We start from the raw sequence: 25,880 nt of genomic DNA, 5'->3' as shown, positions 1-25,880 counted from the left end.
TATTTGTAGGTTTATAAGTTGCTGCCTCAGGATTTTTGGTGAATCTCTGCAATGCATCTTTACATCGTACATACTGCTGTAACTGAGCATTAGCGGTGGAGGGAGTGAGTGCATGTGGATGTGGTGCCACTCAAACAGCTAGCATGTCCTGGATGGTGTCAAGCTTCTTGTGTTTAGATTAGATTAGATTAGATTAGATTACTTACAGTGTGGAAACAGGCCCTTCAGCCCAACAAGTCCACACCGCCCCGCCCCGCCGAAGCGTAACCCACCCATAGCCCTACCCCTACATCTACATCTACATCTACATCTACCCCTTACCTAACACTACGGACAATTTAGCATGGCCAATTCACCTGACCTGCACATCTTTGGACTGTGGGAGGAAACCGGAGCACCCGGAGGAAACCCACGCAGACACGGGGAGAACATGCAAACTCCACACAGTCAGTCGCCTGAGGCGGGAATTGAACCCGGGTCTCTGGCGCTGTGAGGCAGCAGTGCTAACCACTGTGCCACCGTGCCGCCCACTGTGTTGTTGGAACCCCACCATTCCAACCAAGCGGCGAGCATACCATCGCCATTTTGGCGTGTGTCTTGGAGATGGTGAACAGACTTTGGAGGCGAGTTGCTCGCCACAGTATTCCTAGTCTCTGACCTGCTCTTGTAGCCACTTTGTGTTGGTGTGGTATGTCCTGTTGAGTTTCTGGGAAATTCAGAAATGGAAATTTATGTCAAGGGATGGTTGTTAGATTGTCTCTTATTGCAGATGGTCTTTAACTGGGGTTGTACAAATATTTCTTGCCACAACCCTGTATATTAATAAGCCCTTGCTGCATTTAAACATAGTTTGCTACAGTATCTGAAGTGTTACAAATAGTGCTGAACATTGGGGAACATTGCAGAAATGTCCTGGAGCTGAAATGACTGACCTCCTACAATCACACCCAGATTCCTACTTCCCAGGTATGATACCAGAGGAGAATTTGCCCCCAATAACCAATGATTCCAATTTTGCTCAGCCTCCTTGGTGCCACAAATGCAGCTCTGAAGACAAGACCTCCCCTCTTTAATTCAGCTCTTTTGTCCACGTTTGAACCAAGGCTGTAATGAAGTCAAGAGCTGAGTGGCCCTGGCAGAGCCCAAACTCTGCATCACTGAGCTGGTTATTGCTGAGCAGACGCTGCTTGTTAGCATTGTTGATGACCCTTTCCATCACTTTACTGGTGAGTGACGGTAATAGGGCAGGAAATAGCCAGGTTGGATTGGTTCTGCTTTGTGTACAGGACATATCTGGGCAATTTTCTCTCTTGTCGGGTTGATGCAAGAATATTGTCAGGCCCATAATCTTTGCAGTATCCAGTGCTTCTAACCGTTCCTTGGTATTGTGTGGAATGAATCAAATTAATTAAAGACTGGTTTTTACAATGTTGGGGACCGCTGGAGAATGCCAAAATGGATCATCCACGTCTGACTGAAGATTTCTGCAATTGGTTCAGCCTGAATTTTTGCACGAATGTGTTGGGCCCTTCCATCACTGATGATAGGGATACTTGAGAGTGTTCTCCTGCAGCAAGCTTTTTTTTAAATAAAAGATTTTCCACCATCATTCACGACTGGATGTGACAGGACTATAGAATGTAGATCTGATTCACTGGTTGTGGGATCGCTTAGCTCTGCCTATCACTTGCTGTTTATTTTGTTTGGTGCGCATGTAATCCCGTTTGATAGTCTCACCAGGTTGGCACTTCACTTTTAGGTCCGCCTGAAGCTGCTTCAGGGATGCTCTCCTGCACTCTCCATTGAACCCGGGCTGGTCTCCTGGTTTGATGCTAATGGTTGAATGTGTGATATGACAAACCATGAGACTACAGATTGAGGAGTAAACTTCTGCTGCTGATGATGGCCCACAGTGCCTCATTGAAGCCCAGTCTCAAGTTTGAGCCAATTTAAAAACATTTGTCCCATTTAGCATCGTGACCTTTAAGTGCTATTTTTCCTGTAAGAAATGTTCACCTTAAGGGCTGTTATCATTGGTGGAGTAGCCCAAATTTCTCAATTAACAAAATCAATTTCACAATTATCTATGTAACTGACAGTTAACTCGTAGCATTTTGCTGTGAAAGTGTGTCGAGAGTATTTTGCTGGAAAAGCACAACAGGTCAGGCAGCATCCGAGGAGCAGGAGAATCGATGTTTTGTGCCTAAGCCCTTCATCAGGAATGAGGCTTGTGGGTCGAGGGGCTGAACGATAAATGGGAGGGGGTGGGGTTGGAGTACAGGTTCTGGGAAAGCGATAGGTGGAGGAAAGTTGGGGAGAAGGTGATAAGTCAGAGGGGGAGTTATGGACAGGTCCGGAGGGCGGTGCCAAGTTGGAGGCTTGGGACTGGGATGATGTGGGGTAAGGGGAAATGAGGAAGCTGTTGAAATCCACATTTATCCCGTGTGGTTTCAGGGTCCCAAGGCAGAATATGAGGCATTCCTCCTCCAGGAGTTGGTTGGCAACGGTTTGGAGGTGGATGAGGCGCAGGGCCTGCAATTTTTTGATGGATTAGATGCGGGTGTTGAAGTGTTCAGCCATGGGGCAGTGGGGTTGGTGGGTGCGGGTGTCCCAGAGACCTTCTCTGAAATGATTCGCAAGAAGGCGTCCCGTCTTACCGATGTTAAGGACACCACACCGGGTGCAACGGATGCAATAGATGACATTGATAGAGGCGCAGGTAACTTTCTGATGGATGCGGCAGGATCCACTGGGGCCTTGGACGGAGGTGCGGGGAGTGGTGTAGACACAGGTTTTGCACTTGCTGCTGTAGCAACTCGGCACCGCCCTCAGGACCCATCCCTCACTCCCCACTCTGACTGATCACCTTCTCCCTTACTTTCATCAACCTATTGCTTTCCCAGCTACCTTTCCCCAAACTTCACCCCTTCCCATTTATCTCTCAGCCGCGACCCACAAACCTCATTCCTGATGAAGGGCTTATGCCCGAAACGTCAATTCTCCTGCTCTTCAGATGCTGCCTGACCTGCTGTGTTTTCCAGCACTACATTCTTGACTCTGATCTCCAGCATGTGTAGTCCTTATTTTCTCCTCCCTGCAAGCCTACTTTATCCACACTTTTCATGATCAGACATTTTCCTTCCCTGCTGCTGCGTTTCATAACAAAAGTCACCAAAAGGAAATACACCAAACAATAAAAGTATAACATTTCTAATCACTTGTAACTGAGTCAAGGTAAAGTCACCATAGCCCTGGAAGGCAGTAGGGCTGCTCTGTCATGACAGAAGAAGTGGTGGTTTAACCTGAGGGTCACCGCACCTCAGATGAGGGACAAGTTTGAAAAGATGGAGCCTCATCTGATGCAGTAATTGAGCCTGCGCTGTTGGCATCACAGCATTGCAAACCAGCAATCCAGCCAACCGAGCTAAACAACCTTTATTACAGCATGTGCAACAACATGGGAGAGAAAAAGGGTTTCACCAAGCAATGGTATGGAGCATCAACCAACAATGAAAGAAAATGACGATTCTCAAAAAACAGATGGCCAGTTGGACTCAGATGTACAAATTAGAGACAGGCCCTTTGGTCCAAATTATCCATGCTGGCCAGATATTCTAAATTAATCTAGTCTCATGTGCCAGCATTTGGCCCATATCCCTTTCAACCCTTCCTTGTTTTAGGCTGAGTAACTCGTGGGTTAATTTGCCCAATTATCTTACTAATCCAGAAGATACTGCTACCATCCTAAAGATGGGAAATAAACAAGGTATTAATGGGAGCAAAGATGTTATAACAGTCTCCCTGACAAGGGACAAATTATCTTCCATTTATTTTTGTTCATCCTTCGATAGTTTGAAATTTTTAAACCTTCTGGTCTACCATCATCTTTGCAGTTTTGTGCATCTTTTCTTTCAATTTGATGTCCCTCATAATTCCCTCACCTATGCACTGCTGTTCATCATGCGTTTCTTTTACAAGTCAATAGATATTGTTGAGAATTATAAAATAACTGAATATATTCTTCTGCTTTAACATTCTAACTATAGTCTCATTCCAGTTTAGCTAACTGCTACTTTATACCCTTGTGACTGCCTTTAAATTTGGATACAAGTTGAAGAAGCAAATTCCTCCCCCTAAAACTAAATTCTATCATTCTGCATTCAATCTTAGCAAAAGGGTCGCTTATTTTGAGCTCATTCATCAATCACATTATCAGATGATCCCTGATTGGTTCCAGAGCATCTGTTCTGAGAAATCGTACAGAGCAGTCAACCTCAAATTGCTTCAGAAGGTAACATAAGCTGAGTGTACAATACTATTTTAACTAACAGAGAACCCTCTGCATATCAGGATTCTGTTGGATCCCCAAAATTACTCAGAGCATTGAATCCCTATGTTGTGGAAACAGGCCCTTCAGCCCAACAAATCCACACCAACCCTCTGAAGAGTATTCCAATCAAACCTATTCCTCAACATTTACCCCTGATTAATGCACCGAACCTGTGCATCGCTGGACACTATGGGTATACAAGCCCAGTCGCTTCAGTCTTTCAGTGTAAGGTAATCCCGCCATTCCAGGGACTGACCTTGTGAACCTACACTGCACTCCCTCAATAACCAGAATGTCTTTCCTCAAATTTGGAGACCAGATCTGCACACAGTACTCCAGGTGTGGTCTCACCAGGGTCCTGTACAGCTGCAGAAGCACCTCTTTGCTTCTATACTCAATTCCTCTTGTTATGAAGGCCAGCATGCTGTTAGGTTCTTCACTACCTGCTGTACCTGCATGCTTACCTTCATTGACTGGTGTACAAGAACACCCAGATCTCTCTGTACTGCCCCTTTACCTAAATTGATTCTATTTAGGTAGTAATCTGCCTTCCTGTTCTTGCCACCAAAGTGGATAACCATACATTTATCCACATTAAACTGCATCTTACATGCATCTGCCCACTCACCTAACTTGTCCAGGTCACCCTGTAATCTCCTAAAATCCTCATCACATTTCACCCTGCCACCCAGCTTTGTCTCATCAGCAAATTTGCTAAAATTGAGAGCTATGCGAATCAATTATAAAAGAGGTGTTGAGGCCTGGGTTGGCCCAGCCATGATCTCACAGAATGGGGGAAACAAGCTGAAGGGGATGAATGCCCTACTCATGCTCCGATTCCTTGAGCCTCCATTTCATGCTTTTTTGTCTCCAAAGATGAGCATGATACAATGTGCTAAAGATCTCAGATGTTGTGAAAATGGGGTGTTTATGCAGTGATTCAGATGGCATTGATTAATAAATCACAGCTATGCAGTCATAAGTAGGAAGGGAATTCCCTCCATGAATACAGGAAATCTACTGCAGAGCTCACACAAAGGGAATTCTTCCCTTCAGAGCAGAAAAATGTGTTGCTGGAAAAGCGCAGCAGGTCAAGCAGCATCCAAGGAGCAGGAAAATCGACATTTTGGGCATAAGCCCTTCTTCAGGAATGAGGCTGGTGTGCCAAGCAGGCTAAGATAAAAGGGTAGGGAGGAGGGACTTGGGGGTGGGGCATTGGGAGTGCGATAGGTGCAGGGAGGTCAAGGTGAGTGTGATAGGCCAGAGAGGGAGTGGGCGCAGAGAGGTCGGCAAGAAGATTGCAGGTCAAGAAGGCGATGCTGAGTCTGAGGGTTGGGACTGAGATAAGGTGGGTGGAGGGGAAATGAGGAAGGTGGAGAAATCCACAATGTTGGGACTGAGATAAGGTGGGTGGAGGGGAAATGGTTGGGACTGAGAGAAGGTGGGGGGAGGGGAAATGCCCGAAACGTCGATTCTCCCGCTCCTTGGATGCTGCCTGACCAGCTGCGCTTTTCCAGCAACACATTTTTCAGCTCTGATCTCCAGCTTCTCCAGTCCTCACTTTCTCCAATTCTTCTCCTCAGTCAACTCTCCCATCACATTACCCATCAGCTAAAGCAGGATGCACTGCGCATGATCGGGCCAACAAAGGGACCCCGGGTGATTGATGTCAGCACCGGACCAATGAAAGGACGGTGGGCGGAGCTGGAGGACCTTGTGAGTCGGTTGGTCCTCCAATCAATCAAAGTGAATGATGGGCGGTACTAAACTAAACCACGTGATCACCCTTGCGCGTGGCACCGAGTAGATGAAAGGAATGCTCGGGAAGTTCTGGAGCGAAAGGATATGGTAAGGAAAGAAATAAACAGGGAAACGGGAGAAGAATTGTGTTCCTATGAGAGGAGAGGTTTTATAAACAAATTGTGCACGTCGGAAAACACAAATTTGAGCGTCCCAGTCCCGCGTTTGCAGTAAACGGGGAATTGCCTCAGCGCGGCTCCGGGACTGAGTGAGCGCCGCCATCTTTATTCGGGGCAACGATTCACTAGACACCTGCGGAGCCGCCATCTTTGTAGGGGGAAAGTGCAGCGTTACTCTGGTAACAGTCATAGGGCAGGATTTACACAGAGCATATTCAAACCTAGAGAGATGGGTGTTTATTTCTGGATTTGTTTCGTCATTCATTTAAATGATTTGGATGTCAACATAGGAGGTATAGTAAATAAGTTTGCAGGTCATACAAAATTGGAGGTATTGTGAACAGGGAAGAAGGTTACCTCAGATTACAATGAGATATTAGTCAGATGGGGTTTAATTTAGATAAATGTGAGGTGCTGCATTTTGGAAAAGCAAATCAGGGCCAGACATATACACTGAATGGCAAGGCCCTGGAGAGTCTTGCGGAACAAAGAGACCTTGGACTGCAGGTTCATCGTGTTAAAAACAAAATCAATAAAGCTTAGACGAGACCACCAAAACTGGAAACGAGATAATTTATTCTACGATCTTGTAAGAATCGGACTCCAATTGTACAGAACAATTGAAGTGAGGAAAATTAAAATTACTACACCAGTTGTACCTTTGAGTTGTGTGAGGTCATCTTTCCCGACTATGACTGGCTCCTATACTACCCAATCTTTCTTATTGATTTCTATTAATGCCCAGCTATGCTCCACCCTTATTGCCCCCTTCTCTCCAAGTTGGCCACTTTCCCCTCTGTAAGTACTGACACAAGGCTAAACCTATAACTTGATGTTCCTTCTCACTTGTCCATTGACCATTATCCATAGGTATATCATGATCTGGTTCAACATTTTGTATCAACTCTGCTGGTACATTCCATCCCTGCATATTTCATTGACTTGTATAGCTCAAGCATTTTGGTTATCTCAGCGTTTTGCTCAAAACACAAGTTTTAAACAAAACTTATTTGAACTTTATTTCAAACATTGAACTTATTTGAAACTTATAATAATTACACACTAAAATTAGTATTTAATTAACCATAATTATAGATTCTGTTCCCTAAATACTTATAGAGTTCTCTTGCTGAACCCCTTTTTCTGTATGCTTTTTCTATATCTTCAAAAACAACACTTTTCCCCGTTACTAACAATAGTTCCTTGCCAGATAAGTTGCAGGTAGATAGGATAGTGAAGGAGGCGTTCAGTGTATTTTCCTTTCTTGGTTACAGCATCGAATATTGGATGTGGGAGGTCATGTTGGTGTACAAGACATTGGTTAGGCCAATTTTGGAATGTTGTGTGCAATTCTGGCCTGCCTCCTATCAGAAGGGTGCCGTTAAAGTTGAAAGGTTTCAAAAAAAAGATTTACAAGGATGTTACGAGCTTTGGAGGATTTGAGTTACAGGGTGAGGCATAAAAGACTGGGGCTGTTTTTCCAGGACTACCAAAGGCTGAGCGATAATGTTATGGAGGTTTATACAATCATGAGGGGCATGGATAGGGTAAATGAACAAGGTGTTTTTCCTGGGGTAGTGGTGCCCAGAAGTGGAGAGCATTGCTTTAGGGTGAACGGGGAAAAATTTCAAAGGGGCCTAAAGGCCAACTCTTTAATGCAGTGGGTGGAATGAGCTGCCAGAGGAAGTGGTGGAGGCTGGTACAATTAAAACATGTAAAAGGCTGCTAAATAGATACATGATATGATTAGAAAGTGTTTACAGGGATATGGGCCAAGTAGTTGCAAATGGGAATAGATTAGGTTAGGATATCTGGTTGGCATGGATGAGTTAGACCAAAGGGTCTGTGTCAGTGCGATATATCTCTTTGACTGTGGAATCATAACAGCTAATATTGCTCTGATTCACCTCTGGGCTCCCTCATGGCCACTTTGTCAAAATCTAGCTTCCTCAGTCTTGAAGAATAGGTGTATTTTTGGTCTGTTTAGTATTTTACCATTACTTTAACAGAGATTCTTGTAAGTTAATTTTTCACTGCTGCCCAGCCCCTGACCATGTGCTGCTCTATTATCAGATTATTTTTTTCTAGAAAATATTTGACAGTCAAGAGTTCTTTTTTCCAATAAGCAAGTGTATTTTCCTTCCGTTTCTGACTATCAAATTCTGCACCATTTTCATTCCCTGTAATCCATTTTGCACTCGCTGAAACATCAACTGTGTTCCTCCTTCCACAGAAACCAGTGATTAATGCTAAAGCCCTGTTGCCTGTGGAAATGGTGATGTTTGACTTTCTTGTACAGCTGCAGTTTGTGTGGTGAAGATACTCCCACAATGTGGTTGGGTAAGAGATATTACAGAGTATTCATTACAGCAACAGTGATGATTTGAAGATAATATCCAAATCAAGAACATCTTATAATTTCACAAAAATATTATTGGGAACTTTAGACATGAGGCCAGAGAAGGATGATATTAGGTCAGGTGACCAAAAGCATTGCCAAATAAGCAGGTTTTGAGGAAAGTCAGAAAGGAGGAAAACAGATCTGTGAGGTTTTCACTGCGACTTTCAGACCTTGTTGCTTTAGCAACTGTAGAAACAGCCACACAGGTGAAATAATGATTTAACAAATTGTTGGGAGTCTCGAACAGAATGGGTTGTCGATGTCTCAAAGGGTGTGTGATGCAGCGAGCTAGGAATTAAATCAAGGGTGAGAATTTTAAATTCGAGGATGTGGGCCGGGTGCTGGCAGGTGAGACTAGATTGGGTTGGGATATCTGGTTGGCATGGATGGGTTGGATTGAAGGGTCTGTTTCGATGCTGTACATCGCCGTAGCTCTATGTTGTTGATTATGAATTGGAGCCTTTTTATTGATCAACAACTTTTGGTACAAGGGAGTACTTGGGCAGCAGAGATTTAGGTTTTCTTGAGATTACAGGGAGGTTGAATGTGGGAAGCTGGCCAGGAGTGTGTTTGGATAATGAAATCTGGAGATAACACAAGGTAGATGAGAGTATATGAGCTGAGATGAGGGTGGAATCAGCGAGAAATAGTGGGCTTGGACTGGGACTGAGCTATCACACTCTCCTCACCTCTGGGATTCAGCTGGTTGTCAGGTTGTGAATCAGGGCAGTATCACAATTGGGAGCTGAGTGGCCCTGGTGGAGCCTAAAATGAGTGTCGCTCAGCTGCTGGTTGATAGCCCTGTTGATGACGACTTCCATCACTTTACTGCTGATCGAGTGTGGACTGATAGAAAGAAATTGTCTGGGTTGGGTTGCCCTTTGTTTTTGTGTTGAACATGCCTGTTCCACATTGTCGGTCGATGCCAGTGCTGAAGCGGTACTTGGCTTGGTGGGTGGCAAGTTCTGAAGCACAAGCCATCAGTATTATTGCCAGAATATTGGCAGGGCCGTAGCCTTTGCACTACTTAACCATTTCTTGGTGTTATTCAAACTGAATCGAACTGGCTTAAAACTCACATCTGTGATGTTATAAACCACTGGAGAAGGCTGAGATGGATCATCCACTTGGCACGTCTGGCTGAAGATTGCTGCAAATGCTGTCATCTTATCTGGGGAATGGATGTGAGAGGCCCCTCCATTCTTAAGAGTGGGGATATCTGTGATGCTTCCTCCAGTGAGTTGTTTCATTGCCCATCACCGTTCAAAACTGGGTGTGGCAGAACTGCAGAGCCTCCGATCTGTTCCATTGGATGTAGGATCACTTAGCTCTGTTGCTTGCTGCTGATGCTGTTTGAAATGCATGTGGTCCTGTTTGATTGCTTCACCAGGTTGGCACTTAATTTTTAGGTGCTGCTCTTGGCATGCCTTCCTTTACTGTATGTTGTGATGATTGAGAGTGGGATTTACAAACCCATGAGATTATAGATTGTGCTGGAGTACAGTTCTGCTGCTGTTGATGTCCCACAGTGCCTCAGAGATGTCCAGTTTGAGATCCTACATCTCTTCAAAGTCTATCCCATTTAGAACGGTGATAGTTCCACTCAACACAATGGAGGTTTTTCTCAACTTTACGGCACGACTTTGTCTCCAAAAGGAATGTGTGATGGTCGCTCTTAGCGTTACTGACATGGCCAGATATATCTGCTGCTAGTCAATTCATAACAATGAGATCAAGTATGTTTTTCCCTCTTGTTGGTTCCCTCACCACCCTCTGCAGACTCAGTTGAGCAGCTATATCCAGCAGCTATATCCTTTAGGACCTGACCAGCTCAGTCAGTAATTCTGTTGCAGAGTTAGTCTCGATTGTGAATATAGAAATCCTGTACCGAGAGTATGTTTGACGCCATTTTACTTCCTCAGTGCTTCCTCCAAATGTTGTTCAACATGAAGGAGAACTGATTCATCAGCCGAGGGAGGATGGCACGTGGTAATCAGCAGGAGCCGTGAGACTTCCTGGTGTCCGGAGTCAATGCTGAGTACTCCCAGGGCAAATCCTCCCTCTCTATACACCACTGTGCCACCACATCTGCCTGGTCTGTCCTGCCAGTGGGACAGGACATATCCAGAGATTTTAGGAGAAAGTGAAGACTGCAGATACTGGAGATCAGAGTTGAGAGTGTGGTGCTGGAAAAGCACAGCAGATCAGGCTAATAAAGGGCTTAGGCTCGAAGCGTCGATTCTCCTGCTCCTCGGATGCTGCCTGACCTGTTGTGCTTTTCCTGCACCACACTTTCTATCTCGAGATGATGGTGTCTGGTTCATTGTCTGTCAGGGTTGATTTTGTGAGTATGACTATGTCAGGCTGTTCCTTGATTGGTCTGTGAGACAGCTCTGCACATTTTGGCCCCAAAATCCATATGTTAGTGAGGAGGACGTTGCATCATCGAGAGGGCTGATTCTTGGTTGTATTAAATGGTGCCTTGTTAGATACCAAGCGGTCCATCCAGTTTCATTCCTTTGTTGAGACTTTGCAGTGATTATTTCAGTGAGTAGCTGGCTGGGCCACTGTCAGATTGGCAGGATTTTATCTGCCATTGACAATGGTTTCATGGAGATCAGGAGATTCCTAATTCCAGTTATTTTTTTCTTGAATTCACACTCCACCATCTGCCAAGATCGGATTCGAACCAGGATTTCAGTCACTTGTTGTAATATTTTGGATAAACGTTAAATACATTTGGTTTGTTCACTCACTTTAAATATCACTTACCCAGGTTTCATTTTTTTGTGAAACACTGTCCATCATCCTGTCTCCTCCATCCTTCTCTCCAACAAGAAGAGTCTGCAGCACTTGGAGTTTCTTTGTCACTAAGACTGAGATAATCCGATCTGTTGCTTCTTTCCCTCCCACTAGCCCGAAGAGCCAAACTGCCTCACGTGGTGTTCCTGGTTTTTGTCCTAAACTGACATCTTTCTCCAATCTCATGTCAAGCCTTATCAGAGCTCATCTTGACCCTTTACCCTAATCTAACTAAACTACAGACTTTCCAACTCTCTTTCCTCCTCCTCCTCATCAGTCCCCCTCACCGATTCACAGATATTGTTTCTTGTTCTGTCTTTTCTGGTTATGCCCTTCTCTTCCAAAATCCTACTCCATCTCCACTCTACCTGTCCTTTCTGAATTTCTTGCATTTGGTGTCCTTGGTCCCTCCTGTATCTCACATACAATGCCAGGAGGTGACATTGTGCAAAAGCACCATGTTGGGATTCACATGTACACTGACGATGCCCAGCTCTCCCTCCCCATCATCCCTCTCCATTACTCCACTGTTACTCAGTTATCAAACTGCTTACCACATTCCCACTACTCGATTAGCTGCAGTTTCCTCCAATGAAACATTGTAATGGTTAAACCCATTGCCTTACTAATTCCTTTCCCTTATTGCTGCGCCCCTCCCTCTCACTGGGAACTGTCTGAGGCAGAACTACACTCTTCACAATATTGCTGTCATATCTGACCCCAAGGTGACCTTCTGATCAGACATCAACACAATCACAAACACCAGGAATTCCAATCTCTTAAACATTGTTTGTCTCCTCCTCACCCCAGCTCCATTGTGACTGAAACCCCTTACCTGCATCGGTGTCGCCTTAAACTTGATGAATCTGAAACGGAAGCCTTGATTCCGTGACTGACACAGAATCTGGTTTCGGACTCCCCCATGATGGGAAACATCTTCTCACTATTTATCCTGTCAAACCCCTTAAGAATCTGGTGGTGGGGTTTGATTGTAGGTGGTGGAAATGGCAGAGGATGATGTGTTGTATCTGGGTGGAAGGTAAGGACTTGGGGAGGGTTCTATCCTTGCAGTTGGAGGTGTGGGTTTCCAAGACAGAGGTGCGGGAAGTGGAGGAAAAACATTCAATGATATTGACAACGTGGGAGGGGAAATTGCAGTCCTTGAAAAACGGGGCAATTTGGTATGTTCAGGCTTTACTGGAACACTGCAGGAAGCATGAGACAGAGATGTTGACCAGGAAACAGGCTCGTGTGTTAAAGTGGCAGGCAGCTAGAAGCTCGGGGTCTGTTTTTGCAGCAGAACGTAGATCATCAGTCGCTATTTCCGCCACCTCCACTGAGATGCTGCCAGACACAGATTCCTGTCCCCTCAATTAACAGCTATGCACCCCCCTCCCCCAGCCAGATCGTAATCCACTCCTTTGTCTTTCCAAATGTTCTGGTCTCTCTTTGGGTTCTGTCCCTCCCTGTTATTTACTCTTTACCCCCTATCTCCTGCAGTACAAAGATCTGCAGGTTAGTTGAATTGGCCAAGGTAAATTTCCCATAATGTTCAGGAATGTATAGGTGAGGTGCATTAGTCAGGAGAAATGTAGAGTAATAGGGTAGGGCAATGGGTCTGGGTGGAATACCCTTCGGAGGGACGCTGTGGACCTTTTGGGCCGAATGGCCTGTTTCCACACTGTCAGGATTCAAATTTTCCCAGTTCCCATCGGTTCTGAGGAAGGGCCACTGGACAGATTTCTGTTCCCAGATGCTGTCAGACCTGCTGAGCTTTCCCAGCACCTTCTGCTTGTTGTTCCTGATTGACCCCATCCCTACACCTTCCGGGTTTAATTCAGACAGGGGGAGGATCCCACCACTAACCTCACAATGGGGTGCAGCTGATTGATGGAAGCTTCAGACCAATACGAAAAGGTGGTGGGACTGGTGGACCAAGTGGAACCAGCTGGTCATCCAAACAATGGGACTGAATGAGGGGCGTGGCCAATGGGATGACACGTCACCAGTAACTCTGCTGATGCAGCGCCACGTGACACGGCCATTGGTGAATGTGAGAGACGCAAACAGGGAAGGGGAGAGTGGCCTCGGAGACGGAGATAATGAGTCACTTTAGACTGGGAAGTTTTAATTACACTCTGTGCGGTTCGGTAGTCTGAATTAGAAACTCTGGGTCCCGCGTTTGCAGCAGATGGGAAAACGGCTGCGGCCATCAGGCGGTGATAGGACCTGGGATATGCTCGCCATCTTTATTAGGGGCAAGGTACAGGTGAGGCGCTTGTGCATGTCCCTTTCCTAGGATGTGGGGTGCGATTTGAAGAGAGGCATTTACCCATCAAGCACATACCAAGAGAAAAGTATGTCTTTACTATTCTTCCTGCACTGACTGTGAGTTTTGTTTTGTGAATTCATTTCATAGGATATAAAATCAGAATAATTGAGGCTGGGATCTCAAAGCAAGTTTTTACAGTCGATGGAGTCATCAGGATCTGAACATCATTGGCATTTAACTGTGGAAGGAGAAGGGTTTGTCTGTTCTGTTTGTGGGAAAATATTTCTAATATTTTTGTTAAGCAGAAAGATGTACAAATTCGTGGTTGGATCACCCTTTGGGTATGTGCTGCCTTCTGGGCTCTGCAGCTGAGGAAGGAGATATTGGCCTGAGAAGGAGCACGTATTTATCCAAGCTACACCTCGTCTCTTTGTAAGAACTGTCAGATTTCGATCCAATCACCCACTTCATGAAGTTAACCTATAAACTCTTTATTTTCAATTACCTGCAAACTTCTCATTAAAACTCCTTTTGAACTCAAATTCCAGCACCTTTCCAGGTGCAATGTTCCAGATTCTACCAAATGTCCATTCATCCAGAAACTGCTGAGGTCCATGTTGACTCTGGGGTTACAAAGGACTGAATTGAAAGTTGAGTTGCTGTCCCTGAGCTCCCATTGAGATGCATTGGAACATGACAGGAAGCTGAGGCCAGTGTAGGTGTGAGAAGACAGTGAAAATGACAGGGCTGCACTGGGAGTGCTGCTTGGCTCAATGAGAGTGTTTTAGAGTTGGATGTAAACAGAGTGAGGTGAGACAGGGAGCAGGTGCAGGTGAAGCTGAAACTCAGTTTTGGTTCAGGCCATTCAGAAACTCTCATGATCCCAATGGGAACAGTCAGTTTTTAAGTGATACCTGCGGAGTATTTCTTAACAGTTTTTAAAGTATAACATAACAGGTGAAGTAAAGATTGGTGCTTTTGATTTTAATAGAAATGTTTGTGAGAAGAAAGGTTGCTAGTTCATTTAAATTCTCTTAATGGGAGTAACTAAATGAATAAAGAGAGACATTGAGATAGGAGCCCTCAGACCCGTGGTGTGCTACTCTTGCACAATGTGGGAAATAAGGGAAGCTTCCAGTATCCCTGACGGCTATGTATGAAGGACCCACCTGCAACTACTGGGAAACTGCTTTTCAGACCTGGATCTGTGAGTGGACTCACTGTGGAGCATCTGCAATACTAAGAATGTTATGGTCAGCACGTTTAGTGAGTTAGTCACACTGCAGGTGAGGGCTACACAAGCAGAAAGGGAATGGGTGACCGTCAGATCAAGAAAATAGACAGGAAGGGAGTGCAGGAATCCCCAGTGGTTATCCCCTTCTCAAACAGGTACAGATATACCACTTGGGATTCTGTTGGGAGGTTATGGGTGGGGTAGCCTCTCAGGAAATCAGCAACAGTCAGGTTCATGACATCACAGAAAGGTCTGCTGCACAGAGCAGGAGGAAAGACAGTCGCAGAGCTAAAGTGACAGGTGATTCAATAGTCGATGCACTTCTATGGCCACAGACATGAATCCAGGATGGTATGTTACCTCCCTGGTGCCAGGATCCGCAATAGCTTGGATAGGCTATCGGACATTGTGGAGCTGGTGGGTAAAAAGTCCATGGTGCTGGAATCTTCTCACTATGAAGACCATGGAACATTTACATTCTCCACTGCTTCCCACTCCTATCTGCTTCTAAAAGAGAATCACAGAGAAACACGGAATAAAATGGGGTCAGAGTCTCTGGTATAAAACTATTTTAGATTAGATTACTTACAGTGTGGAAACAGGCCCTTCGGCCCAACAAGTCATTTTTGATTGCGAGCAGCAGCTAAGGTAAGACTGTTTGTTTTAAAAGTACTTACCGGTAGCGGGCAGCGGTGTTTTTTTCACTCTCTTCACAGAAAGAGCGGGAGCAGCAGGGGGAAGTGACGACGACCAGAGAGGCAGCCGGGAAGGAAAGCAGTGAGTAACCTAATAATAAGATCCTCTAACCTAATAATAAGATCCGTTGTGGTAAGGAGGTAAGTGCCGAATTTTGCTTGTTGTATTCTTTAGACCCAGTTTTTTGTTTAAAATAAAGGTTAGCTTTAGAGGGATGGCAGTGAAGGCAGTGCAATGTTCCTCCTGCAACATGTATGAGGTGAGGGATGCCATGGACGTCCCTGCTGATTACACTTGCAGGAAGTGCACCCATCTCCAGCTCCTCCAAGACCGTGTTAGGGAACTGGAGCTGGAGTTGGATGAACTTCGGATCATTCGGGAGGCAGAGGGGGTCATAGATCGGAGCTATAGGGAAGTAGTAACTCCAAAGATGGCAGATAGATGGGTGACAGTGAGGGGGACTGGGAGGAAGCAGCCAGTGCAGGGACCCCCTGTGGTCGTTCCCCTCAAGAACAAGTATACCGTTTTGGATACTTGTGGGGGGGACGACTTACCAGGGGTAAGTAACGGGGCTCAGGCCTCTGGCACGGAGCCTGTCCCCGCTACTCAGAAGGGAAGGGTGGAGAAGAGCAGAGCAATAATAATTGGGGACTCGATAGTTCGGGGCACAGATAGGCGGTTTTGTGGGAACGAGAGAGACTCACGTTTGGTATGTTGCCTCCCAGGTGCAAGGGTACGTGATGTCTCTGATCGTGTTTTCCGGGTCCTTAAGGGGGAGGGGGAGCAGCCTGAAGTCGTGGTCCATATTGGCACCAATGACATAGGTAGGAGGAGTGCTGAGGATGTTAGACAGGCTTTTAGGGAGCTAGGTTGGAAGCTCAGAGTTAGAACGAACAGAGTTGTTGTCTCTGGTTTGTTACCCGTGCCACGTGATAGAGAGTCGAGGAATAGGGAGAGAGAAGAGTTAAATGCGTGGCTACAGGGATGGTGCAGGAGGGAGGGATTTCGGTACTTGGATAACTGGGGTTCTTTCTGGGGAAGGTGGGACCTCTATAAACAGGATGGTCTGCACCTGAACCTGAGGGGCACCAGTATCCTTGGGGGGAGGTTTGCTAGTGCTCTTGGGGGGGGTTTAAACTAACTCTGCAGGGGCATGGGAACCCAGACTGTAGCTGTAGGGTGCAGGACCTGGAGTGTAGGGAGGTTAGGAATATGGCATCAATCTTAAAGGAGGGTGCCTGTAAACAGAAGAGTGGCTTGAAGTGTGTATACTTTAATGCCAGAAGTATACGAAATAAGGTAGGTGAACTCGCAGCGTGGGTTGGTACCTGGGACTTCGATGTTGTGGCTATTACGGAGACGTGGCTAGATCAGGGACAGGATTGGCTGTTGCAGGTTCCAGGGTTTAAATGTTTTAGTAGGGTCAGAGGTGGGGGCAAAAGAGGGGGGGGTGTGGCTTTGCTTGTCAAAGATAGTATTACAGCGGTGGAAAGGAAGATGGACGAAGATTTGCCATCTGAGGTAGTTTGGGTTGAGGTTAGGAATAGGAGAGGTGAGGTCACCCAGTTAGGAGTCTTTTACAGGCCTCCTAATAGTCCTAGAATCGTTGAAGAAAGGATTGCGAAGATGATTCAGGAGAAGAGTGACAGTAATAGGGTGATTGTTATGGGAGACTTTAACTTTCCTGATATTGATTGGGAAAGCTATAGCTCAAGTTCGTTAGATGGGTCAGTGTTTGTGCAATGTGTGCAGGAGAGTTTCCTGACACAATATGTAGATAAGCCAACAAGAGGTGAGGCCATACTGGATTTGGTTCTGGGTAACGAACCAGGCCAGGTATTAGAACTAGGGGTAGGTGAGCACTTTGGGGACAGTGACCACAATTCGGTGATTTTTACTCTAGTGATGGAGAGGGATAAGTGTGTACTACAGGGCAAGAGTTATAGCTGGGGGCAGGGAAATTATGATGCGTTGAGGCATGACTTAGGATGTGTGGATTGGAAAAGTAGATTCCAAGGCAAGAGCGTAATTGATATGTGGAACTTGTTCAAGGAGCAACTATTGAGTGTCGTTGATAAGTACGTACCTATCAGGCAGGGAGGAAAGGGTCGTGTGAGGGAGCCGTGGTTTAATAAGGAGTTGGAATCCCTTGTTAAATGGAAGAGGGCGGCCTTTGTAAAGATGAGGTGTGAAGGTTCAATAGGGGCAATTGAGAGTTATAAGGTAGCCCGGAAGGACCTGAAGAGAGAGCTAAGAGCAGCAAGGAGGGGACATGAAAGGTGCTTAGTTGGTAGGATTAGGGAAAACCCTAAGGCTTTCTATAGGTATGTTAGGAATAAAAGAATGACTAGGGAAGGAATAGGTCCAATCAAGGATAGTAATGGGAAGTTGCGTGTGGAGGCTGAAGAGATTGGGGAGGCGCTGAATGAATACTTTTCGTCAGTATTCACTCAGGAACAGGACATTGTTGTCGATATGAATACTGAGGCACGAATAAGTAGAATGGATGGCTTTGAGATATGTAGAGAAGAGGTGTTGGAAATTCTGGCAAGGGTGAAAATAGATAAGTCCCCTGGGCCTGATGGCATTTATCCCAGGATTCTCTGGGAAGCAAGGGAGGAGATTGCAGAGCCATTGGCCTTGATTTTTGTGTCCTCTTTGTCGACAGGAGTAGTGCCAGAGGACTGGAGGCTAGCAAACGTGGTTCCCTTGTTCAAGAAAGGGAGTAGGGATAATCCTAGTAACTATAGGCCAGTGAGTCTCACTTCTGTTGTGGGCAAAGTCTTAGAGAGAATTGTAAGGGATAGGATTTATGCACATCTGGATAAGAATGATGTGATCAAGGATAGTCAGCATGGTTTTGTGAAGGGCAGGTCGTGCCTCACAAACCTTATTGAATTCTTTGAGAAGGTGACTAAGGAGGTAGATGAGGGGAAAGCGGTAGATGTGGTATATATGGATTTTAGTAAGGCGTTTGATAAGGTCCCCCATGGTAGGCTACTGCAGAAAATACAGAGATATGGCATTGAGGGTGAGTTGGAGGTTTGGATTAGGAATTGGCTCTCTGGAAGAAGACAGAGGGTAGTAGTTGATGGCAAAGGTTCATCTTGGAGTGCCGTCACTAGCGGTGTTCCGCAAGGATCTGTTTTGGGACCATTGCTGTTTGTCATTTTTATAAATGACCTGGAGGAAGGGTTAGAAGGTTGGGTGAGCAAGTTTGCGGATGATACGAAAGTCGGAGGAGTTGTAGACAGTGAGGAAGGATATGGCAGGTTACAGCGGGATATAGAGAAGCTGCAGAGCTGGGCAGAAAGGTGGCAAATGGAGTTCAATGTAGCTAAGTGTGAAGTGATTCACTTTGGTAAGAGTAATAAAAAGATGGATTACTGTGCTAATGGTAGACTACTTGGTAGTGTGGAAGAGCAGAGGGATCTTGGTGTCCATGTACACAGATCTCTGAAAGTTGCCACCCAGGTAAATAGTGCAGTGAAGAAGGCATATGGCGTACTGGCTTTTATTGGTAGAGGAATTGAGTTCCGGAGTCCTGAGGTCATGCTGCAGTTGTATAAGACTCTGGTGCGGCCGCATCTGGAATATTGTGTGCAGTTTGGTCGCCATACTATAGGAAGGATGTGGAGGCACTGGAACGGGTGCAGAGGAAGTTTACCAGGATGTTGCCTGGTATGGTAAGAAAATCCTATGAGGAAAGGCTGAGGCACTTGGGGTTGTTTTCATTGGAGAAAAGAAGGTTTAGGGGTGATTTGATAGAGGTGTACAAGATGATTAGGGGGTTAGATAGGGTTGACAGTGAGAACCTTTTTCCACGTATGGAGTCAGCTATTACAAGGGGGCATAGCTTTAAATTAAGGGGGGGTAGATATAGGACTGATGTTAGGGGTAGGTTCTTCACTCAGCGAGTCGTAAGTTCATGGAATGCCCTGCCAGTAGCAGTAGTGGACTCTCCCTCTTTATGGGTATTTAAGCGGGCATTGGATAGGTATATGGAGGATAGTGGGTTAGTGTAGGTTAGGTGGGCTTTGATCGGCGCAACATCGAGGGCTGAAGGGCCTGTACTGCGCTGTATTCTTCTATGTTCTATGTTCTATGTAAGTCCACACCGCCCTGCCGAAGCGCAACCCACCCATATCCCTACACCTACCCCTTACCTAACGCTACGGACAATTTAGCATGGCCAATTCACCTGCCCTGCGCATCTTTCGACTGTGGGAGGAAACCGGAGCACCCGGAGGAAACCCACGCAGACACGAGGAGAATGTGTAAACTCCACACAGGTCTCTGGCGCTGTGAGGCAACAGTGCTAACCACAGTGCCACCCTTAAAGAGTAACCCACCCAGACCCATTTCCCTCTGACTAATGCACCAATTTAGCATGGCCAATTCACCCAACCTGCACATTTTTTTTGGATTATGGGAGGAAACCCATGCAGGCAGGGGGAGAATGTACAAACTCCACACACAGTCACACGAGGCTGGAATTGAACCTGGGACCATGGCACTGTGAGGCAGCAGTGCTAACCACTAAGCCACCACTCATATCACAGTGGCCCCATCTTATCCATATTGGTCAACAAACACATATACCCGGTGTGATCATCTAATACCTTTTGATATTAGAATAGATGATACATGATTAGTTAATGTTTTGATGAGGAAAATGAGCAGAGAGATTTACTAATAATTTCTGGAGCTCAGGGTGCATGAATCTGAATTAAAAATGGGCTATCCTCAAGGCTGGACATAGAGAAAAGCACTTAGCACAGAGATTTGTGGGGCTCGAGGAGATTACAAATACAAGGAGGATTGTGAGAATGGATGATGTTACAGAGACAGATGTTTTGTGATACCAGAGATGGTGAGGGTTCTGAGGCTGGAGAGGAATTACAGAGATAAGGAAGAGTTGTGAAGCTGATGAGGTGACAGTGATAGAGAGAGTTGTGAGCATGGAGAAATTTACAGAGACACCGAGAGTTAGAGTCTTAAAGTTATTCAGCATGGAAACAGACCCTGTGGTCTAACCAATCCATGTCGACTATAATTCCAAATGAAACTAACTGCACTTGCCTCCAAATATTTCCTATTTATGAACTTTAGCCGATGTCTTTTAAAGATTGTAATTGTATTCACAGCTCCCATTTCACCTTGTAGTTCATTCCACAAATGTAAAAATATCCTGATAACTATTAGGATATCTATAAAACATCCTAAAATCTATTTGAAACATTTCTCATCTCTCTTCAAAATGTGTGCACCCGAGTCTTCAATCCCCCTGCGACCCCCCCCCCCCCCCCCCGGGCATTCATCTTATCTTCATTCTCCGTGATTTTCTCAACCTCTAATAAGTTCACCCCTCAACCTCCTATACTCCAGTGACAGAAATCTCAGCCTATCCAGCCACTCCTTCAAGACCACCCCTCCATTCATTGCAACATCCTGGAAAATATCTTCTGAACTTTCTCTAATAACATCCTTCCTATAACGGGGAACCAGAACTGGACGCAGTATTGCAGAAAAGGCCTCACCAGCATCCTGTACAGCCTCAACATTACGTCCCAACTCCTCTACCTGAAGGTCTGAGCAATGAAGGTAGGTGTGCTAAACACCTTCTGAACCACCCTGTCTACATATGACACAAGACCTGAACCCCTCGGTCTGTTTGTTCTATGTCACTACTCAAGGCCTTACTTTTAATTAGTGAAATTAATTAATGAGGCTAAAGGCAATGTCTGTTCTGTCAAAATATAATAGCTTACATTTATTCAAATTAAACTCCATCTGCCCCTCTTCAGCCCATTCACCCAATTGATCAAGATCCCTTTGTAATAATAAATAACCTTTGTTACTGTCCACTTCAACAGTTTTGATGTCACCCACAACCAAACCATACTTTGTATATTCTTACCTAAATCATCTACACGCATGGCAAACAAAAAGGGATCCAGCACCGATTCCTGTAGAACACCACTGGCCACGGGCTTTCAGTCTGAAAAGCAACCCTCCACTATTACACTCTGTTTCCTACCGTTAAGCTAGTTTTGTATCCAGTTGGCAAGCTCTTCCTGAATCCCATGTGATCAAACTTTACAAATTAGTCTCCCGTGCAAAACCTTGTGAAAGGCTTTACTAAAGTCCAAATAAACAATATCTAACGCTCTGCCCTCGTCGATCTTCTTGGTTACTACCTTAAAAAGCTCAATCAAGTCTGTGAGACACCCTCTTGTGTAACCATGTTGACTGTTCCTAATCATTCCTTAACTCACCAAATACATGTAAACCCAATCCTTCTGAATGACCTCCAACAGGTCACCCACCACTGAAGTCAGACTCCGAGGTCTACAGTTCCTAGGCTTCTCCTTCTATCCCTTCACAAACAAAGGTACAACATTAGCCAGTCTCCAGCCATCAGGTAGCTCACCCGTAGTTATCGATTATACAAATATTTCTCCATGGTGCCCACAATTTCCTCCCACCCAAACTGTTCCCATCCTATCACTTCAGTCACTTGCCCTGTCTGATCAGCCAAGAAAAGGGCAGGTGTTGCTTGCTTTCTGATAGGAACATTTACATATTGATAAAGAACATTTTCTTGGACTCGTTTAACAAATTCTTTCCAAACGAAACCTTTCACACTATGGTAGTCCCAGTCAATGTTTGCAAAATTAAATCATCTACTATTACCACTTTATTATTCTGACTTTATATCTGAGATCTCTCTGTATGTTCCTTTAGTTCACTCTGATTATTGCGGCGTCTGTAGTGCCATCTGATCAAGGTGATCATTTTTTAAATTTAAAAAACACAATTTTATTTTTAAAAAGTTCTCCTCCGCGATTTAAAAATAAATCTCTTTTTGTTTATTCACTTAGTTGATGTGGGTGTTTACCCTGAGGGCAGTTGAGAGTTACCTACATTGCTGTGGGTCTGGAGTCACTTGTCGGCCAGACCAGGTGAGGATGACAGTTTCTTTCCCTAAAGGACGTTAATGAATCTGATGGGTGTTTTCTAACAATCGACAATAATTTCATGATCATCATTAGCCTTTTCATTCTCGATTGTATTGAATTCAGATGCCACAATCAGCCATGTTGGGATTCGAACCCTAATCCTCGGAACATTACATATATTACTCATCCAGCAAGAATACCATCTGGCCATTACCTCCCTTTTTAGCAGAGTTTTTGAAAACAGTTCCCTCATTCTACATGTACAATTTGTGATAAAATACTCAAATGTCCATGTGTCGGCCTCTCCAAAAGGTCACTCAACAGAAATCTGTTTGGTGGGAAAATATTTCACTCTTTTCTTTGTTTTTTTTTCATTTTTGAGGTAGAAGAAACAAAAATGAACCCAAATAAAAATCTTACATCACGGACATGTAATTTCTGAAGCTGGAGGGGGATGACAGAGACGCTGAGGGTAGTGAGGCTGGAGGGGGATTACAGAGACAGGGAGGGTACTGAGGCTGGAGGGGGATTACAGAGACAGGGAGGGTGGTGAGGCCGGAGGCGGATTACAGAGACAGGGAGGGTGGTGGGGCCGGAGGGGTATGACAGAGACAGGGAGGGTGGTGAGGCTGGAGGGGGATTACAGAGACAGGGAGGGTGGTGAGGCTGGAGGGGGATTACAGAGACAGGGAGGGTGGTGAGGCCGGTGGGGGATGACAGAGACAGGGAGGGTGGTGAGGCTGGAGGGGGATTACAGAGACAGGGAGGGTGGTGGGGCCAGAGGGGGATTGTTGTCTAAACGTCACTGTGGTGTACATGGACTGCAGCATTTCAGGAAGACAGTCTACCACCATTTTCTCCGACACAAAGATGGCCAATCAATACTGGTCTGGGCAGCAAAGGCAACCCCCAGTGAATAAAACCAAGCAGTGACCTCTCTGAGCTGACTGGCTGTGAAGTTATAAACATCTCTGGAAATGGAGTGGACAGAGAAGAGAAACAGTGACATTTCACAGCTGCCCTCAGAGAGACCTCACCCTTGGAAGTACTCAGAGCCGGGGATCAGCTCAGTGAGTTTCAGTCTCTTCAAACATCAATCTTAGTCTGTTCTACTTTATTAAATCTACAATAGTGAGTAAGGTGAGGGTTTCTTTTTAATGTCTTGCTGTCTCTTGATTAAATGTTTGAAATATAAAACATAAGCATTGTTGTTCTCGGGCAGTATTTTTCCAGCAGTAAGACTGTGCCTTTGTCTTGTTCTGTAGATTCTTAAGGCCGAGAGATGGCCTGTTGTAGAGTGGCGTGCTGTTCCTGTCGGATGTGGGAGATTAGGGAGAGTCTCCATGATCCTGTGATTATGTCTGCAGGAAGTGTGATTGTAAATCCTATTGGATCGTATGTATTGGTGGAGGAGTGATTAAAGGCAGTGAGGAATTGACAGGAGCCTGGGGGTGTGATAAGGGGCAGTCTCAGGATTACAGGATTATGCAGATACAGTCAGGTAGGTGGGTTACCTCCAGGAAAGCTAGGAGGGGTAGGCAGGTAGTACAGCAGTCTTCTATGGCTATCCCCCCTCTCAAACAAGTGTACTGTTTTGGAAAATGTAATTGGTAATAGACTTTCAGGGAATGTAACACTAACAGTCAAGTTACTGTGACTGAGACTGGCTCTACTGTAATGTGAGGTAAATCCAGTTCCACGTGATCAATGGTGATAGGGGACTCTCTAGTCAGGGGCACAGTCTGCCGTTTCTGCAGCTGACAGTGAGACATCAGAATGGGGTGGTGCCTGGGTGAAGGATGACTCCGAGATGGTTCAGAACCTTCTCAAAGGTGAGGATATCCAGTGGGAGGTCATTGTACATTGGTACCACTGGCATGGGGAGGGGAAAGCCTGGGGTCCTGACGAGCAGGGAGATTTGCTCGTGCCACTCGGGAGGCATCAAACGAGTGAGGGATTCAGGGTAAACATAAAGAGATAGTGAGAAAAGAGGTGAGTCTGAAACTGGTACTGTTCACAGGTCAGACTGTCAAGGCAGGCAAGAGCAAGTCACAGAATGAGGTGGGACGGACCAGTTACACTGCATTTATTTCAGTGCAAGAGACCTGACAAATCAGGCAGATGGGCTCAGGCTATGAACAACATGGCACTGGGATATTACAGCAATTAGAGAGGCATCACTCAGAGATGGATAGGACTAACAGCTTAATGTTCCAGGGTATAGATGCTATAGCAAGGTTGGAAGGGGGCAACAGAGCAGGGGGAGTGGCATCTTTGGATATTCCTCGGAGTACATCCAGGCAGTTATTTGGTTGCTACTGAGAAATGAGAAAGGGATGATCATCTTTTTGGGATTGTATTATAGACCCTCTCCCAATAGTCAGCAGGGAATTGAGACAAAATTTTACCGAGAGATCTCTGTTATCTGTAAGAATAATGTAGTTGCAATGATAAGGGGTTTTAACTTTACCAACATGGCCTCGGAGTGCTGTAGTTTTAAGGGCTTGGATGGAAAGGTATTTGTTCAGTGTGTACGAGAACATTTCAGATTCAGTTTGTAGGATATACCTACCAGAGAAGGAACAAAACCTCACCTGTTTTCTTTATTCATTCACAGGTTGAGGCTGTCACTGGCTTGGCCAGCATTTATTGCTGCGTTTACCCAGAGGGCAGTTAAGAGTCAACCACGTTACTACAGGTCTGGAGTCTCATGCAGGCCAGCCCAGGTAAGGATGGCATTTTCCTTCCCTAAAGGTCATGAGTGAACCAGATGAGTTTTCCAACAATTGACAATGGATTCCTTGTCGTCACTAGATTATTTATTCCAGATATTTATTGAATTCACGTTCCACCATCTGCCGTGATGGGATTCAAACCCAGATCCCCAGATCGTTATCTGGGTCTCTGGATTAACTGTCTAGGGATAATTTCACTCTGTCATCAGGACATGAGGCAGGGTGAGTGACTGAGGTATCAGTGGGACAGCACATCAGCACCAAAGATCCCACAGTATTGTGGCTCGGTGGTGAGCGCTGCTGCCTCAGCACCAGGGACCTGGGTTTGATTCCAGCCTCAGGTTGTTCAAGTTGGCACATTCTCCCCAGTATCTGTAAGGGTTTCCTTTGGGTGTTCCCGTTTGCTCCCACAGTCCAAAGATGTGTAGGTTAGTTTGGTGAACCACGTTAAATTTCCCATCGTGTCTAGATGCAATATATGAGGTTTTGGGATGTGCAGGCAAATCTCTGCCTGATGTGAAAAGATCCT

General features: G+C 45.5%; 1 long non-coding RNA gene across 4 annotated transcripts in view; it reads left to right on the top strand.

The window, feature by feature from the left end:
* Positions 1-6,106: 6,106 nt before the first annotated feature.
* The window catches only part of LOC140458550 (uncharacterized), a 41,186-nt gene continuing 21,412 nt past the window's right edge, over positions 6,107-25,880 (top strand). For 2 of the 4 annotated variants that reach the window (XR_011953522.1, XR_011953521.1), the window contains exons 1-4: positions 6,107-6,178; positions 13,872-13,978; positions 22,539-22,619; positions 25,234-25,342. This is a non-coding gene — a long non-coding RNA (uncharacterized lncRNA). Of the gene's footprint in view, positions 6,179-8,482; positions 8,590-13,871; positions 13,979-22,401; positions 22,445-22,538; positions 22,620-25,233; positions 25,343-25,880 lie in introns of all 4 variants that reach the window. The other 2 variants (XR_011953523.1, XR_011953524.1) reach the window with 2 other exon arrangements.

This window comes from Chiloscyllium punctatum, chromosome 33 (assembly GCF_047496795.1).
Source record: "Chiloscyllium punctatum isolate Juve2018m chromosome 33, sChiPun1.3, whole genome shotgun sequence".
Classification (NCBI taxonomy): domain Eukaryota; kingdom Metazoa; phylum Chordata; class Chondrichthyes; order Orectolobiformes; family Hemiscylliidae; genus Chiloscyllium; species Chiloscyllium punctatum.
The sequence above is the reverse complement of the archived record's forward strand: the minus strand, read 5'-3'. Positions and strand labels throughout refer to the sequence as shown.